Source organism: Bos indicus x Bos taurus, chromosome 15 (genome assembly GCF_003369695.1).
Source record: "Bos indicus x Bos taurus breed Angus x Brahman F1 hybrid chromosome 15, Bos_hybrid_MaternalHap_v2.0, whole genome shotgun sequence".
Classification (NCBI taxonomy): domain Eukaryota; kingdom Metazoa; phylum Chordata; class Mammalia; order Artiodactyla; family Bovidae; genus Bos; species Bos indicus x Bos taurus.
In genome coordinates, this window is record NC_040090.1 from 27584266 (window position 1) to 27600814 (window position 16549).

General features: G+C 42.2%; 1 pseudogene; it reads left to right on the forward strand.

Moving 5' to 3' along the window:
* Positions 1 to 24: 24 nt before the first annotated feature.
* On the forward strand, positions 25 to 1643 carry LOC113905469 (annotated as a pseudogene).
* The last annotated feature ends 14906 nt before the right edge of the window (positions 1644 to 16549 follow it).

Sequence of the window (16549 nt, forward strand, 5' to 3'; positions counted from 1 at the left end):
TCAAGACAGAGAAAAAACAGCCAAATTCCTGGGAAGAAAAAAATCCCAATACAAGCCATGGCAACTCTAAAAATCTCCAAAAAACACTGCCTTCACCGTCATTGACCTTTGATCTCCTTACCTAAGGATAAACGAAAACCCTTACTAATCAAGCTAAAAATCTGGTTTCTCAACAGGGAATGCCTTGGAATCCAGAAAATATTTTTCTTGCTATGCTTGTTTTGCTTGCTTCACCCCCCACCCACCCCGCTCAAGCTGAATTAATTATCATACTTATTGGACCTATATACATAACTCCCTTTTTACTACAGGTATTTTAGACAATAAACTGATAGAACCCATCCTTCTTATAAAAATGTCTCAGAGCAACCGAGAGCTGGTGGTTGACTTTCTCTCTTACAAGCTTTCCCAGAAAGGATACAACTGCAGTCAATTTAATGATGTGGAAGAGAACAGAACTGAGGCCTCCTCAGAAGGGACAAAATCAGATATGGAAACCAACCCCAAATGCCATCAATGACAACCCACCTTGGCACCTGGCAGATAGCCCTGCAGTGAATGGAGCCACTGGCCACAGCAGAAGCTTGGACGCCCAGAAAGTGATCCCCATGACAACAGTAAAGCAAACCCTGAGGGAGACAGACAACCAGTTTGAACTGAGGTACCAACAGACATTCAGCAACCTGACGTCCCAGCTCCACATCACCACAGGGACAGCATATCAGAGCTTTGAACAGGTAATGTATGAACTCTTCTGGGCCGGGGTAAACTGGGGTCACATGGCCTTTTTTTCCTTTGGTGGGACACTGCATAGAAAGCATAGACAATTAGATGCAAATATTGGTGAGTCAAATCCCAACTTGGATGGCCACTTACCTAAATGACCACCTAGAGCCTTGGATCCAGGAGAATGGCGGCTGGGACTCTTTTGTGAAACTCTATGAAAACAATACAGCAACCAAGAGCCAAAAGGGCCAGGACCGTTCCAACCACTGGTCCCTGATGGGCATGACTTTGGCTGGTATAGCTCTGCTGGGCTCGCTTTTCAACTCATAGTAACTATTCCCTTCATTATAATCATTCATATTTTATACAAGCTTGTGTTCCTCTTCCTTTTGTTATAGCTATAGAGAACTTACAGTTTAATAAGACTCTACGTTTTGTGACTTGTATAGATTACAAAATGTGTACTTGTCTTAATTCCTCTGTTTCTTTGAAAAATGAATCCCTGGAAAGAGGGTCCCATGGCAGGACTTGCCTCTCGGCTACTCACTAAATCACTCCGGCAATCTAAATGATTCATTGGATGGTTAATTCTTGGCATTTTGGGATTAATAGCCATTTGCACTACTGCCGCTGTCGCAGGCATTGTTTTACAAACCTAAATTCAAACACAAGACTTTATTCAAAATTGGACCAAAGATGCTCATATTATATGGGCCACTCAGGCTCAGATGAGGAAATTCAAGATAAAATACAGGAACTAAAAACAGCCATCCAATGAGTCAGAGATCAATTAATAGATTTACAAAAACAAGTAATACTAAAATGTGATTGGCATTCTACACAATTTTGTATCACTCCTGTTTGGTTCAACTATAGTGCTTACAATTGAGAACAAATTAAATTTCACTTACAAGACATACATGATAATGCTTCCCTAATTGTACAATTATTGCAAAAGAAAATCTTTGAAAGCTTCTCTAAAAGTCTGCCCTCTTCCAATAATTTGGAAACTTTAGCTGAATAGCTTAGCTGATCAATTATCTAGGCTAGACCCTCAAAGATGGTTCCAAAGTATTACTCATAGTATTGGGTCTGATGCTGTAACATTGGTAATTGTCCTGGTAATTATATTTGTTATATATCGATGCCTTTCAACATAAATTGTTCACACTAAATAAACTCAATTGGTCAGGGCCTTTTTCACAAAAATAATAAAAAAGGGAGATTTTTCAGGGAACGTTTAATTTTAAGGAATCCTATATGCTGTTTTCTGTTTCTCAAAGGCCCTCTGATCCTTATCAGTTCCTGGAAAACAGGAATGAGCAAAGCTGCACGCAGTTCTCAGGACTGAGGTCATGAGGCAGAACGCATACATGGATTCCTTTCAGTAATCTTTTACTTTTCTGTAAAACTACTTCTCTTCTGGCCCTGTGACGACTGTTATTCCCCTAGTTACTCTTGTTTGGTCCTATGACTACTGTTATTCCCTTGGTTACTATTGTTATGCATCTGGTTTTGGTGTTTTTTACTTAATTTATTTTTTGCCTAAAGCTTCCTTGTATTACAATATATAAGCACACACTGCCATGAATAAAACACCCTTGTTCCACTAGAGACTTGGGTCCCCCGCGTCCTTCTTTTCTTTGCCTTCGTCAACTCCTGTCCCCAGGTTCTGGTCTGTCAAGAAGACCAGAACACTTGATCTCTCACCAACTGACTACCACTTATTCAAGCATCTCAATAACTTTTTGCAGGGAAATGTTCCTACAACCAGCAGGAGGCAGAAAATGCTTCCCGAGAGTTTGTCAAATCCTGAACCATGGATTTTTATGCTACAGGAATAAGCAAACATATTTCTCATCGGCAAAAATGTGTTGATTGTAATGGTTCCCATTTTGAGTAATAAAGATGTGTTTGAAGCTAGTTACAATGATTTAAAATTTATCGTGGTCCGAAACTGCAATTACGTTTGCACCAACCTAGTAGCTATTCCTTAAAATGATTCACTTATCAATTGATATTAACCAATTTAGCCCTAAAAGAGCCAAAAGAAACAAGTACTAACTGTGGAAAGGATTTTGATTTCCTTTTAAAAAAAGTGTACATGACCATGATAGTTTATTAGTTCCTCGACAATTACTACATGACACATTTTATATGGCATGAGGAAAAAAATGCTAAAATGATCTCCTCTCTAGAAGTCAACTCAGAAGCTGAATGCAAGTAGAATTTTTGAATTTTATAGTAGGTAATGGAATTTCCTCTATAATGAAAACAAATCATGTAATTTTCTCCAAAGTCTTTGGCACTTTGCAGCAGGCTGTTGCCAGTCTAGCAAAACTGGTATGAAAAAATGCTTTTTTGTGTAAATATTTAAACACAAATCCTATGATTACATCCAACAAAGAAGAGTAAAGTCTCAAATGTATAAAATATTTCACTCTGACAAATACACCCTGAAACCACCCTGTGGAGAAGTGCAGTGGGAAGGCTACCATCCTTCTGTATTTGCTCAAGGCCTAGATAAGTGGAATTCCAGTTGAGCTATTTCAAATCCTGAAAGATGATGCTGTGAAAGTGCTGCACTCAATATGCCAGCAAATTTGGAAAACTCAGCAGTGGCCACAGGACTGGAAAAGGTCAGTTTTCATTCCAATCCCAAAGAAAGGCAATGCCAAAGAATGCTCAAATTACTGCACAATTGCACTCATCTCACACACTGGTAAAGTAATGCTCAAAATTCTCCAAGCCAGGCTTCAGCAATATGTGAACCATGAACTTCTAGATGTTCAAGCTGGATTTAGAAAAGGCAGAGAAACCAGAGATCAAATTGCCAACATCTGCTGGATCATCGAAAAAGCAAGAGAGTTCAAGAAAAACATCTATTTCTACTTTACTGACTACGTCAAAGCCTTTGTCTGTGTGGATCACAATAAACTGTGGAAAATTCTGAAAGAGATGGGAATACCAGACTACCTGATCTGCCTCTTGAGAAATCTGTATGCAGGTCAGGAAGCAACAGTTAGAACTGGACATGGAACAACAGACTGGTTCCAAATAGGAAAAGGAGTATGTCAAGGCTGTATATTGTCACCCTGTTTATTTAACTTATATGCAGAGTACATCATGAGACACGCTGGGCTGGAGGAAGCACAAGCTGGAATCAAGATTGCTGGGAGAAATATCAATAACCTCAGAGATGCAGATGACACCACCCTTATGGCAGAAAGTGAAGAAAAACTGAAGAGCCTCTTGATGAAAGTGAAAGAGGAGAGTGAAAAAGTTGGCTTAAAGCTCAACATTCAGAAAACAAAGATCATGGCATCTGGTCCCGTCACTTCATGGGAAATAGATGGGGAAACAGTGGAAACAGTGGCTGACTTTATTTTTCTGGGCTCCAAAATCACTGCAGATGGTGGCTGCAGCTATGAAATTAAAAGACGCTTACTCCTTGAAAGGAGAGTTATGACCAACCTAGATAGCATATTCAAAAGCAGAGACATTATTTTGTCAACAAAGGTCTGTCTAGTCAAGGCTATGGTTTTTCCAGTAGTCATGTATGGATGTGAGAGTTGGACTATAAAGAAAGCTGATTGCAGAAGAATTGATGCTTTTGAACTGTAATTTTGGAGAAGACTGTTGAGAGTCCCTTGGACTGCAAGGAGATCCAACCAGTTCATCCTACAGGAGATCAGTCCTGGGTTTTCATTAGAAGGACTGATGTTGAAGCTGAAGCTCCAATACTTTGGCCACCTGATGCGAAGAGCTGACTCATTAGAAAAGACCCTGATGCTGGGAAAGAGTGAGGGCAGAATGAGAAGGGGATGACAGAGGATGAGATGGCTGGATGACATCACTGACTCAATGGACATTAGTTTGGGTAAACTCCAGGAGTTGGTGATGGGCAGGGAGGCCTGGCGTGCTGCGGTTCAGGGGATCACAAAGAGTCAGACATGACTGAGCCACTGAACTGAACTGACTCCAGTACTGGTCCTCTGGGAATGGGATATAAACTATACCACCATCAAAATGGGAAATAAGCCTAGTTTCCCTTTAGACACCCCGCTGGGTTGTCTTTTGACCCACTGGAAGAGATACCAACTGGAAGGACTAAAAAGGAAAAAACTTATCAAATACTGTACTCAATACTGGCCTATTACTCCCTGGGAGGAGAGGGAAAATGGCACCATTCGGGGTCACTTGGATTCAACACCATTTTGCAGCTCAGTCTGTATTGCAAACATGAGAATAAACACAAGGAGGTTCCCCATGTCCCGGCCTTTATGGCCCTCTACCAGAATTCTCAGGAGAAAATGTAAGCTTGAAGACCCTGATAAATGCTCTTACAAAGTCCTTTTGGCAAGGTCCGAAGGAGAAGATCCCCTTGACCTTCTCTTGACCCCCTCAACTTGGGCAGAGAGGACATGGGGAAAGGAAGTTCAGACAAGCCCAGAAGTCACAGAACCTAAAGGAAAGTCACTTAGAATTGCCTCAGCTCCACCTCCATATGTAGCTTCCCCCATGGAATTATGATCAGGAAGTAAGCTTTGTCCTCTACAGAAGGAAAGGTCACCCTCAGACGAAACCTGCCCCCTAAGAGAGGTACGAGATGGGGAGGGGAGAACTATGCATGTTCATGTTCACTTTTCTATACAAGACATTACCAATGTAGGAAACAATTGGGTTCATATTGTGACAATCCCCAAAGGTTTAAGGTGAATTTGAGCATCTTAGCCTTAACTTCTCTCTCACCTGGAAGGATATAATGGTCATCCTCACCCGGTGTTGTAATAATGAGAAAAAAGCTAGAATCCTAAATCAGGCTAGAAAAGTGTCTGATGAGACAGGGGGTTGAGGTCAATCTGGCCCCCTGCAGAAGAGGCAGTCCCCTCTGCAGAGCCAAATTTGGATCCCAATACAAGGACAGGAAAGGAATTCTTAAGACACTTCACTACTTGCCTACTACAGGGAAGGACCTGGGGTGTCCAGAAGGTCATTAATTATAGTAAGATAAAAGAAGCTATACAGGGGGAAAATGAAAATCCAGCTTTTTTTGGGAAGAGTCACAGAGGTCTTTAAAAACTTTATCCAGTCAGATCTAAAAAGTATGGAAGGAAGAGTTCTGTTGGCCTATTCCTTCATAACCCAGGCACTCCCAGACATAAGGAGAAAATTGCAAAAACTAGGAAAAGGACCAGAGACCTCAAACTCTGATTTGGTGGAGGAGGCAAATAGGGTGTTTTTGAATAGAGACCGGGAGGAGGAAATCAAAAGGGAGCAAAAGGAAGCCTGAAAGGCTAGGAGGATAGAGAGGCAGACCCAAGCCTTGGCCTGACAACAGGCTAAAATCTTGGCCTTGATTCATCCTACCACTATGCAACAGTCATGGGGAGAGCAATGAAGAAAAAACAATCTTAGAAATCCACTGCAGCTGAGATATACCCAGTGTGCCTACTGCAGAGAGGACGGGCACTGGAAAGGGGAGTGTCCATACTGCCCCAAGGGAAGGCGTATGAAGACCCCTACACCTGCTCCCTTTGTTAGTCCTGGGTGACTGGGACTGATGATGCCTAGCAGCTCAAGAAACCCCTGTGAATGGTGAGATCCAAATCACTTCTCTTGACCCTAGGGTGACTCTATAAATAGGAGGTAAGGATGTGAACTTTCTCTTGAACATGGGGGGCTGCCTTCTGTCCCCTTTCTGATTAGGACCTTTAGACTCCATGACTAAAATGGTGACGGGTAGATGGAAAACTCCAAAGCAAAAATTTTACTAAGCCCCTCCATTGTAAGGTGGGCAACTGACAAGGGACCCACCCCATCCTATACATCCCCGGTTGGCCCGCTTCCCTACTGGGGAGAGACCTTCTTTGCCGCCTCCAGATGAGAGTGACTTGGGGAAAGCTAGAAACTGATAGTTTCCTTTGTCTGGTATCTGAATATATGCAGTCAGACATAGAAAAGGAGGAGTCCTTTCCTTTCTTAGATGAGGTCATTCCCCAGGTGTGGGATGTCTCCAGCCCTGGTCTAGCCATAAATGTTCCACCAGTGAAGATTCTCCTGAGGCCAAATGCTCCCTATCCCTGGAAAAGACAATATCCCTTAAAACCAGAAGCTCTTGAGGGTCTTAGACCATTAGTTAACAAATACCTGAATACTGGAATTCTAATCACCTGTGAGTCTCCCTGCACCACTCCAATCTTGCCTGTTAAGAAACCGGATGGATCTCATCAATTCACCCAGGATCTAAGACTTGTTAACAAAGCTGTGGTCCCCATCCACCTCATAGTCCTGAACCCGTACACCCTCCTATCCCAAGTCCCAGGAAATGCTAAGTATTTCTCAGTCTTGGATCTTAAGAATGCTTTTTTTTTTTTTTTGCATTCCTCTTCATCCCGAATCCCAAAAGCCCTTTGCCTTTGAGTGGCGGGGCCTAGGAACAAGGGAGGTCATACAACTTTGCTGGACTCGACTACCACAAGGGTTTAGGAACAGCCCTCCTATTTTGGGGACTTCCTTGGGGAGAGAACTAAGAGAATTAACCTTAACAAACAGTAATGTAATACAGTATGTAGATGACTTTCTCATAGCTAGCCCAGATTTTACCAGCTCTCAAATGGATACTATCAAAACTTTAAATTTCCTCTATGAAAAGGGTTATTGAGTATCCCTCAAAAAGCTCAGATTAGTTTAACACAAGTAAGATACCTTGGATGTATAATTACAGAAGAGGGGAAAAGAATGGTCAACCCCCAGAAGAAATCCCTCATCTTGAATACCCCATAACCCCAAACAAAAAAACAGCTTAGGGGATTTTTAGGAATGACTGGGTTTTGCCAGATCTGGATCCCTGGTCATGGGAATCTGGCCCGACCCCTATATAAAAAATTAAGAGGGAAAGAGGAAGAGCCACTTGACTGGGACGAGACCTGCAAGGTTGCCTTTAATGCCCTGAAAGAGTCTATCACATTGACCTAAACCCAGCTTTAGGCCTCCCGAACCTGGAAAAGCCTTTTGGGCTGTATGTCTCTGAAAGGTAGGAACTACTCTTGGGATGTTAGGGCAAATGATGGGGGCTGTATTTACAACCAGTGGCTCACCTCTCAAAACAACTAGACAAGGTGGCTAGAGGGTGGCCCACTTGCCTCCAGGCAGTAGTAGCCACAGCTCTCATGGTTAAAGAGGCATCTAAGCTGACCCTGGGTCAGCCCACCACAGTGTAGATGCCTCACCAGCTGCAAGCAGTCTTAGGAACTAAAGGGGATAGATGGATGACAAGGGGAAGGATCCCTCAATACCAAGTCCTCCTCCTTGACACTACAGAAATAAAATTAAGGTTCTGTCAGACTTTAAATTCAGCCACCTTAATGCCAGATCCCCACGCTTCCCCCTTGATTACCAATGCATGCAAATCATAGACAATTTATGCTCTTCTCGCTCTGAGCTGAGACACCTTTATCTGACCCAGAGGAAGAATGGTACACAGATGGCAGCAGTTTTGTGGAAAAAAGAGAGAAGAAGGCAGGATATGTTGTAGTGATCCTAGAAGAAACGAGAGAAAATGGGTTTCTTCCCCCAGGCACCTCAGCTCAGAAAGCTTAACTTTTTGCCCTGACAAGAGCTTTGGAATTAGGGGAAGGAAAGAGGATTAATGTGTATACAGACTCTAAGTATGCTTTCCTCATCTTGCATGCCCATGCAACAATTTGGAAGGAAAGAGGGATGCTCAGTACTCAAAACTCTATTAATAAACACAAAGAGCTCATTCTCAGGCTCCAGGAGGTGGTCAAACTTCCTGCTAAATTATGTCATCCACTGCAAGGGTCCCCAAAAGGGACAAGAAAAGGAGGCCCAGGTAAACAGGAAAGCTGATCAGGAGGCAAAATGAGCCACTAGGGAAGCCACCCGTCACTGCTATCTGCCCCTTTTCCCCGAGGAAACCCTGACTCCAAATTATACCCAAGAGGAACATTCCCAATATCCTGAGTGGGGCTGGGAGCTTTGGTCACATGGGTGGTTCCAGACTGATCAGGCCCAAATAACACTCCTTGACTCTCAGGTTTGGAAAATTACTAACTCCTTACATAAAAGTACCCATTTCGGAAGAGATAATCTGGAAACCTTGCTCAAGCCCATTCTCTACCACCCCCAGTTGGCTAAGGTTGTTTGGTATGTCACACAGAATTGTGATACCTGCCTAAGAAATAATCCAAAAACCAGACCCTTGCCACCCTCTCTAATTAAACTTGTCCAACATCGGGAATCATATCCAGGGGAGGACTGGCAGGTGGATTTTACATCCATGCCAAAGACCCAAGGGTTCTCTTACTTGCTAGCCTTTGTTGACATGTGCACAGGATGGATTGAAGTATTCCCTACTAGGACACAGAGAGCTACCGAAGTCTATAAAGCTCTGCTGAAGGAGATAGTGCCTAGGTTTGGGCTGCCTCAATCACTTCAGAGAAACAATGGGCCCTCATTGATAGCCATGATATCCCAGAACCTGGCTGCAGGCTTCAGTTCAGTTCAGCTCAGTTCAGTCGCTCAGTCGTGTCCAACTCTTTGCGACCCCATGAATCACAGCACGTCAGGCCTCCCTGTCCATCACAAACTCCCGGAGTTCACTCAGACTCAAGTCCATCGAGTCAGTGATGCCATCCAGCCATCTCATTCTCTGGTATCCCCTTCTCCTGCCCCCAATCCCTCCCAGCATCAGAGTCTTTTCCAATGAGTCAGCTCTTTGCATCAGGTGGCTAAAGTACTGGAGTTTCAGCTTCAGCATCATTCCCTCCAAAGAAATCCCAGGGCTGATCTCCTTCAGGATGGACTGGTTGGATCTCCTTGCAGTCCAAGGGACTCTCAAGAGTCTTCTCCAACACCACAGTTCAAAAGCATCAATTCTTCAGCACTCAGCCTTCTTCACAGTCCAACTACGGAAAAACCATAGCCTTGACTAGACGGACCTTTGTTGGCAAAGAAATGTCTCTGCTTTTGAATATGCAGTCTAGGTTGGTCATAACTTTCCTTCCAAGGAGTAAACGTCTTTTAATTTCATGGCTGCAGTCACCATCTGCAGTGATTTTGGAGCCCCCAAAAATAAAGTCAGCCACTGTTTCCACTGTTTCCCCATCTATTTCCCATGAAGTTATGGGACCGGATGCCATGATCTTCGTTTTCTGAACGTTGAGCTTTAAGCCAACTTTTTCACTCTCCACTTTCACTTTAAGAGGCTTTTGAGTTCCTCTTCACTTTCTGCCATAAGGGTGGTGTCATCTGTATATCTGAGGTTATTTATATTTCTCCCAGCAATCTTGATTCCAGCTTGTTTCTTCCAGTCCAGCGTTTCTCATGATGTACTCTGCATATAAGTTAAATAAGCAGGGTGACAATATACAGCCTCGACGTACTCCTTTTCCTATTTGGAACCAGTTTATTGTTCCATGTCCAGTTTAACTGTTGCTTCCTGACCTGCATACACATTTCTCAAGAGGCAGATCAGATGGTCTGGTATTCCCATCTCTTTCAGAATTTTCCACAGTTTACTGTGATCCACACAGTCAAAGGCTTTGGCATAGTCAATAAAGCAGAAATAAATGTTTTTCTGGAATTCTCTTGCTTTTTCGATGATCCAGCGGATGTTGGCAATTTGATCTCTGGTTCCTCTGCCTTTTCTAAAACCAGCTTGAACATCAGGAAGTTCACAGTTCACACATTGCTGAAGCCTGGCTTGGAGAATTTTGAGCATTACTTTACTAGCATGTGAGATGAGTGCAATTGTGCAGTAGTTTGAGCATTCTTTGGCATTGCCTTTCTTTGGGGTTGGAATGAAAACTGATCTTTTCCAGTCCTGTGGCCACTGCTGAGTTTTCCAAATTTGATGGCATACTGAGTGCAGCATTTTCACAGCATCATTTTTCAGGATTTGAAATAGCTCAACTGGAATTCCATCACCTCCACTAGCTCTGTTCATAGTGATGCTTTCTAAAGCCCACTTGACTTCACATCCCAAGATGTCTGGCTCTAGGTGAGTGATCACACCATCGTGATTATCTGGGTTGTGAAGATCTTTTTTGTACAGTTCTTCAGTGTATTCTTGCCACCTCTTCTTAATATCTTCTGCTTCTGTTAGGTCCATACCATTTCTGTCCTTTATCGAGCCCATCTTTGCATGAAATGTTCCCTTGGTATCTCTAATTTTCTTGAAGAGATCTCTAGTCTTTCCCATTCTGTTCTTTTCCTCGATTTCTTTGCATTGATCACTGAGGAAGGCTTTCTTATTTCTTGCTATTCTTTGGAACTCTGCATTCAGATGTTTATATCTTTTCCTTTTCTCCTTTGCTTTTCACTTCTCTTCTTTTCACAGATATTTGTAAAGCGCCCCCCCCCCCCAGACAGCCATTTTGCTTTTTTGCATTTCTTTTCCATGGGGATGGTCTTCATCCCTGTCTCCTGTACAATGTCATGAACCTCATTCCATAGTTCATCAGGCACTCTATCTATCAGATCTAGGCCCTTAAATCTCTTTCTCACTTCCACTGTATAATCATAAGGGATTTGATTTAGGTCATATCTGAATGGTTTAGTGATTTTCCCTACTTTCTTCAATTTAAGTCTGAATTTGGTAATAAGGAGTTCATGATCTGAGCCACAGTCAGCTCCCGGTCTTGTTTTTGTTGACTGTATAGAGCTTCTCCATCTTTGGCTGCAAAGAACATAATCAATCTGATTTCGGAATCAAATATCACCTCCACTCTTCCTGGTGGCCTCAAGCCTCAGGGAAGGTGGAGAGGGCCAACCAGACTCTTAAAAGGGCTCTGGCCAAACTATGTCAAGAAACACTTAATAAATGAATCCATATGCTATCCATTGCTCTCATGAGGTTACAGGAAGCCCCCAAAAGACCACTATTATTAAGCCCTTATGAAATATGGACGTCCATTCTTAACTTCTGATTTTTTGATGAGGACATCAATGCACTCCTAAAACATATAATTGACCTGGGAAGGTTTCAACAAGAACCCTGATAATATGGAGAACAGATCCTCCCTAGACCACAGGAGGACTTGAAAAATCCCCAAGCAGAGCCAGGGGACCAAGTATTAGTACAGACTTGGCAAGAGAAAGGGAGTCCAAGCTAGCTGTCTGAGAAATGGACAGGACCATATCAGGTTGTTCTAGTAACCTCAACTGCTGTAAAAGTAAAGGGTCCACAATTCTAGAATAAAACCCTATGGCTTACAGGAGGGGGACATGGGGACTGAGACTCTAAAACCAGAGGACAACTATTCCTGTGAACCTGTTGAAGACCTCAGACTCTTGTTCAGGTGGAGCCCCATCAAATCGCCCTCAGATAAGTAAATCACCCTATGATGTTCCTCCTCTTCCTGATCATGCCTTTCTGTACAGCTATTAGCATCCCTTAATGATGCTTACATGCTTGCAAACCACACTGCTTCTTGACTCAACCTAACCACCCCTTGCTGGATCTGCATTAGCGCACAAGTTGGGGATTATGTGCAACCTGTCCCAGGGTATCAGTGGCCCACCCTTCCAGCCCAGCTACATGCTATCACCTAATGCACCACATCAGGTCGTGGTTTGGCCTTTTGGGTAAAAGGGGAAGAAAACTTCATGCCTTGGTATCAGCAACAGATGTATATATTTACTCCCATGATAACATCTGCAATCCCAGCCAAGCCCTTATTTTCTCTCTTGACTAACAACCCCCAAGTGACCTTCCTTTATCTGTCTCAAAAGTGACTCCAGAACAGGGGTGTCTATGAGAAATCTAGACAACTCATGATGTGGGGTAACCTTCACTGTTAGAACTGATGAAGAAAATTGGGATCTAGAAATTGATCTAGGGTATTATGATTTAGCCCAGTCTGGGAACTAGAAGTTCTGGCAGAACTGACATGCTATACCTATCCCTGAGCATGAGGCTCTCCTCGAATGCTATTAACCAGTTTGGAAAATCCATGTCCTGTTCTGGATGACCAAAAAAACCATACCTGATCATCCTAGTTTCTAAATTGGACAAGCAACTCTGACCTCTGTTTTTCCGTTGTAGGGGTCCCCACCCGTGAAAACCTAACCCTATGGTGGGAAGCTGAACAAAATGCCCTCACTGCTGCTGGTTTTGCAGCAAGTGGGGTGATGATCTCCTCCCAGCTGCAAAGGACTGCCCCTGTTCCATTATACCATGTTCCACTTTTAACGCAGATGGATATCCTGTTCCACTTTGGCAAACTCGTTTTATTTGTTATCCCTGTCACCTTTTTTATCAGGAACTTGCTCCCTAGGGTATGTCATGCCCCACATAGATCTGGTCTGGAGTAACACCTCCTTGCCTTTACCAGTATCATCCCACCAGAGGATACGTCGTGTGGTAGTACTTACCCCCATTTCTCTGGCATTAGGACTGACTGCTGGTTTGACAGGCGCTGCACTGTGGGAACTTCTTTACATAAATTTCAGCAGCTTTTGACAGACATTGCTGTATCCATAGAAAAAACTGCGAGGACCCTCCAAATGTCTACAATCCCGGTTAGACTCCCTAGCTGCAATGGTCTTACAAAATGGTCAGGCCCTAGATTTACTTACTGCAGGGCAGGGGGCAGGGGTGGGACATGCCTTTCCCCATGATGAACGAGGAACTAAGGATGTAATAAAATCAAGAAACAGGATGCTGGCCCCAGATAGGTGAGCTACATATGAAAGAAATGAATTCAGTAATAAGCCCAGAAGCTTGCATCTTCCCATACACAGAAAAGCACTAAATTCCTTGGGATATAGGGTTTTCCTTCAGTTCAGTTCAGTCGCTCAGTCATCTCTGACTCTTTACAACCCCATGCTGCATACCAGGCTTCCCTGTCCATCACCAACTCCTGGAGCTTGCCCAAACTCATGTCCATCGAGTCTGTGATGCCATCCAACCATTTCACCCTCTCTTGTCCCTTTCTCCTCCTGCCTTCAATCTTTCCCAGCATCAGGGTCTTTTCCAATGAGTCAGTTCTTCACATCAGGTGGCCAAGGTACTAGAGTTTCAGCTTCAGAATCAGTCCTTCCAATGAATATTTTCAGGACTGATTTCCTTTAGGTTTGACTAGTTTGATCTCTTTTCAGTGCAGGGAACTCTCAAGAGTCTTCTTCAACACCATGGTTCAAAGCATCAATTCTTTGGCACTCAGCTTTCTTTATGGTCCAACTCTCACATCTATACATGACTACTGGAAAAACCATAGCTTTGCCTAGATGGACCTTTTGTCAGTAATGTCTTAACTTTTTAATACACTGTCTAGGTTTGTAATAGCTTTTCTCCCAAGGAGCAAGAATCTTTTAATTTTATGGGTGCAGTCACCATCTACAGTGATTTTGGAGCCCAAGAAAATATAAATATAATATATATATAAATATAAAAATATATATAAAATCTCTCATTGTTTCCATTGTTTACCCGTTTATTTGCCATGAAGTGATGGGACTAGATGCCATATCTTAGTTTTTTGAAAGTTGTTTTAAGCCAGTTTTTTCAGTCTCTTCTTTCACTTTCAAGAGGCTCTTTAGTTCTTTGCTTTCTGCCATAAGGGTGGTATCATCTGCATATCTGAGGTTACTGATATTTCTCCCTGCAATCTTGACTGCAGCTTGTGCTTCATCCAGTCTGCCATTTCGCATGATGTATTCTGCATAAAAGTTAAATAAGTAGGGTGACAATATACAGCCTTGACGTACTACTTTCCTAATTTGGAACCAGCCCATTGTTCCATGTCCGGTTGCAACTGTTGCTTCTTGACTTGCATACAGATTTCTCAAGAGGCAGGTCAGGTGGTCTGGTATTTCCATCTCTTTAAGAATTTTCCAAGTTTGTTGTGATCCATGTAGTCAAAGACTTTGACATAGTCAATGAAGTAGATGTTCTTCTGGAATTCTCTCGCTTTTTCTATGGTCCAAAGGATGTTGGCAATTTGATCTCTGGTTCCTCTGCCTTTTCTAAATCTAGCTTGGACATCAGGAGGTTCTCAGTTAATGTCCTATTGAAGCCTGGCTTGGAGAATTTTGAGCATTACTTTGCTAGCGTGTGAGACGAGTGCAATTCTGCAGTAGTTTGAACATTCTTTGGCATTGCCCTTCTTTGGGATTGGAATGAAAACTGACCTTTTCCAGTCCTGTGACCACTGCTGAGTTTTCCAAATTTGCTGGCATATTGAGTACAGCACTTTCACAGCATCCTCTTTCAGGATTTGGAATAGCTCAACTGGAATTCCATCGCCTCCACTAGCTTTGTTTGTAGTGATGCTTCCTAAGGCCCACTTGACTTCATACTCCAGGATGTCTGGCTCTAGGGTAGTGACCACACCATCATGGTTATCTGGGTCATTAAAATCTTTTTTGTATAGCTCTTCTGTGTATTCTTGCCACCTTTTCTTTGTATCTTCTGCTTCTGTTTTCCCATACATAGAAAAGCACTAAATTCCTTGAGATATCTGGTTTTCCTTAATCAACAATAATCTTTCACGTTCACACTACCTGCCCCCTGCTTTGTTGCAAACTTCTATATAACCTGACTCCTTCCCTTGCCTCCTCAGGGCAGTTTCTCTAATTGAGATGCTCTCTCCCAGGCTTGAAGTCCTGAACATTCCCACTGAATAAAACAACTCTCTGCTTTCAGGTTGCGACTATATTTCTTAAGTTCACACACACACATACACACACACACACACACACATACACACACACACACACACACAGAGTTCCATAGTGTATAAATGTAAAACTAGAGGTTGAAATTCCCTCTCTGTTAAAAGGACAAAGTTTCTTAGATTATCAGTCTGTATTTAATGAAACAATATAATTACTGTCACTTTGGTCACATGGTTAAGTAATTTTTCACAGTGACCTATTTAATTAAACATTCAAACCTTTTAACAACTTCTTCAAATCAAATTCTAAATTAAGTCTTCTTGACCTTTGACTCAGATTTCCCAGAGGGCCCCTGGAAACTCTTAAAAGGATTTGTTCTCTCAGCTTGTAAAATGAGAAGTATTAAACTAATTAGATTTGATATGTTAAATAAATGCTTTGCATGGCAAGCATTAGCAAATACATGATAATGCTTTCTAGATTATACTTTCCCTAGATTATAATTCTATGGCTATGTATTATTAATATAAGTATTTTGGCAACTGTACAAAATTTCTAGAAATTTGTTAATGTCATAACTACCCATTTGTGTCCTATCATAACTCCACTTATCTTGAAATGTTCAATGTCACAGAGACAGCCAAATTTCCTTCTCAAATGCATTATAATGAACTTTCATCAGACCTTCAACCACAGCCATTTTAAACCTTTTGTCAGTCGCAGATACTGTTTTCCTCTGATGCCTTCCTGAAAACATTGGTAATCAGCTACAGGACTCACTTTCAATACCTTCTCAGAAATCTGTGGAAAAAGACAGGTACTCTGGCTTATATAACTTTATATACAGGGCTTATATAACTTTATATATATATATAAAGCTTTATATATATATATATAAAGCTTATATAACTCTGTACTCTGTAACAGGTACTCTGGTTTATATAACTTTATATACAGGGCTATATTACTTTAAGATCATACCAGTGTACTGAATAAAGATTTCCAGAACTAATGGAGAAGCTCACAGGTTCATGAAATTGCTAATGGAAATCAAGGAAGACCTGAATTTATCACATGGAACTAAATAGACTGATGAAGAATGATTCCTTCTATGACTTTTGCTTAGAATATTCCTGGATCTTTAATGTTCTATCTTCTAGATTTAAGGAATCCCTTTTTT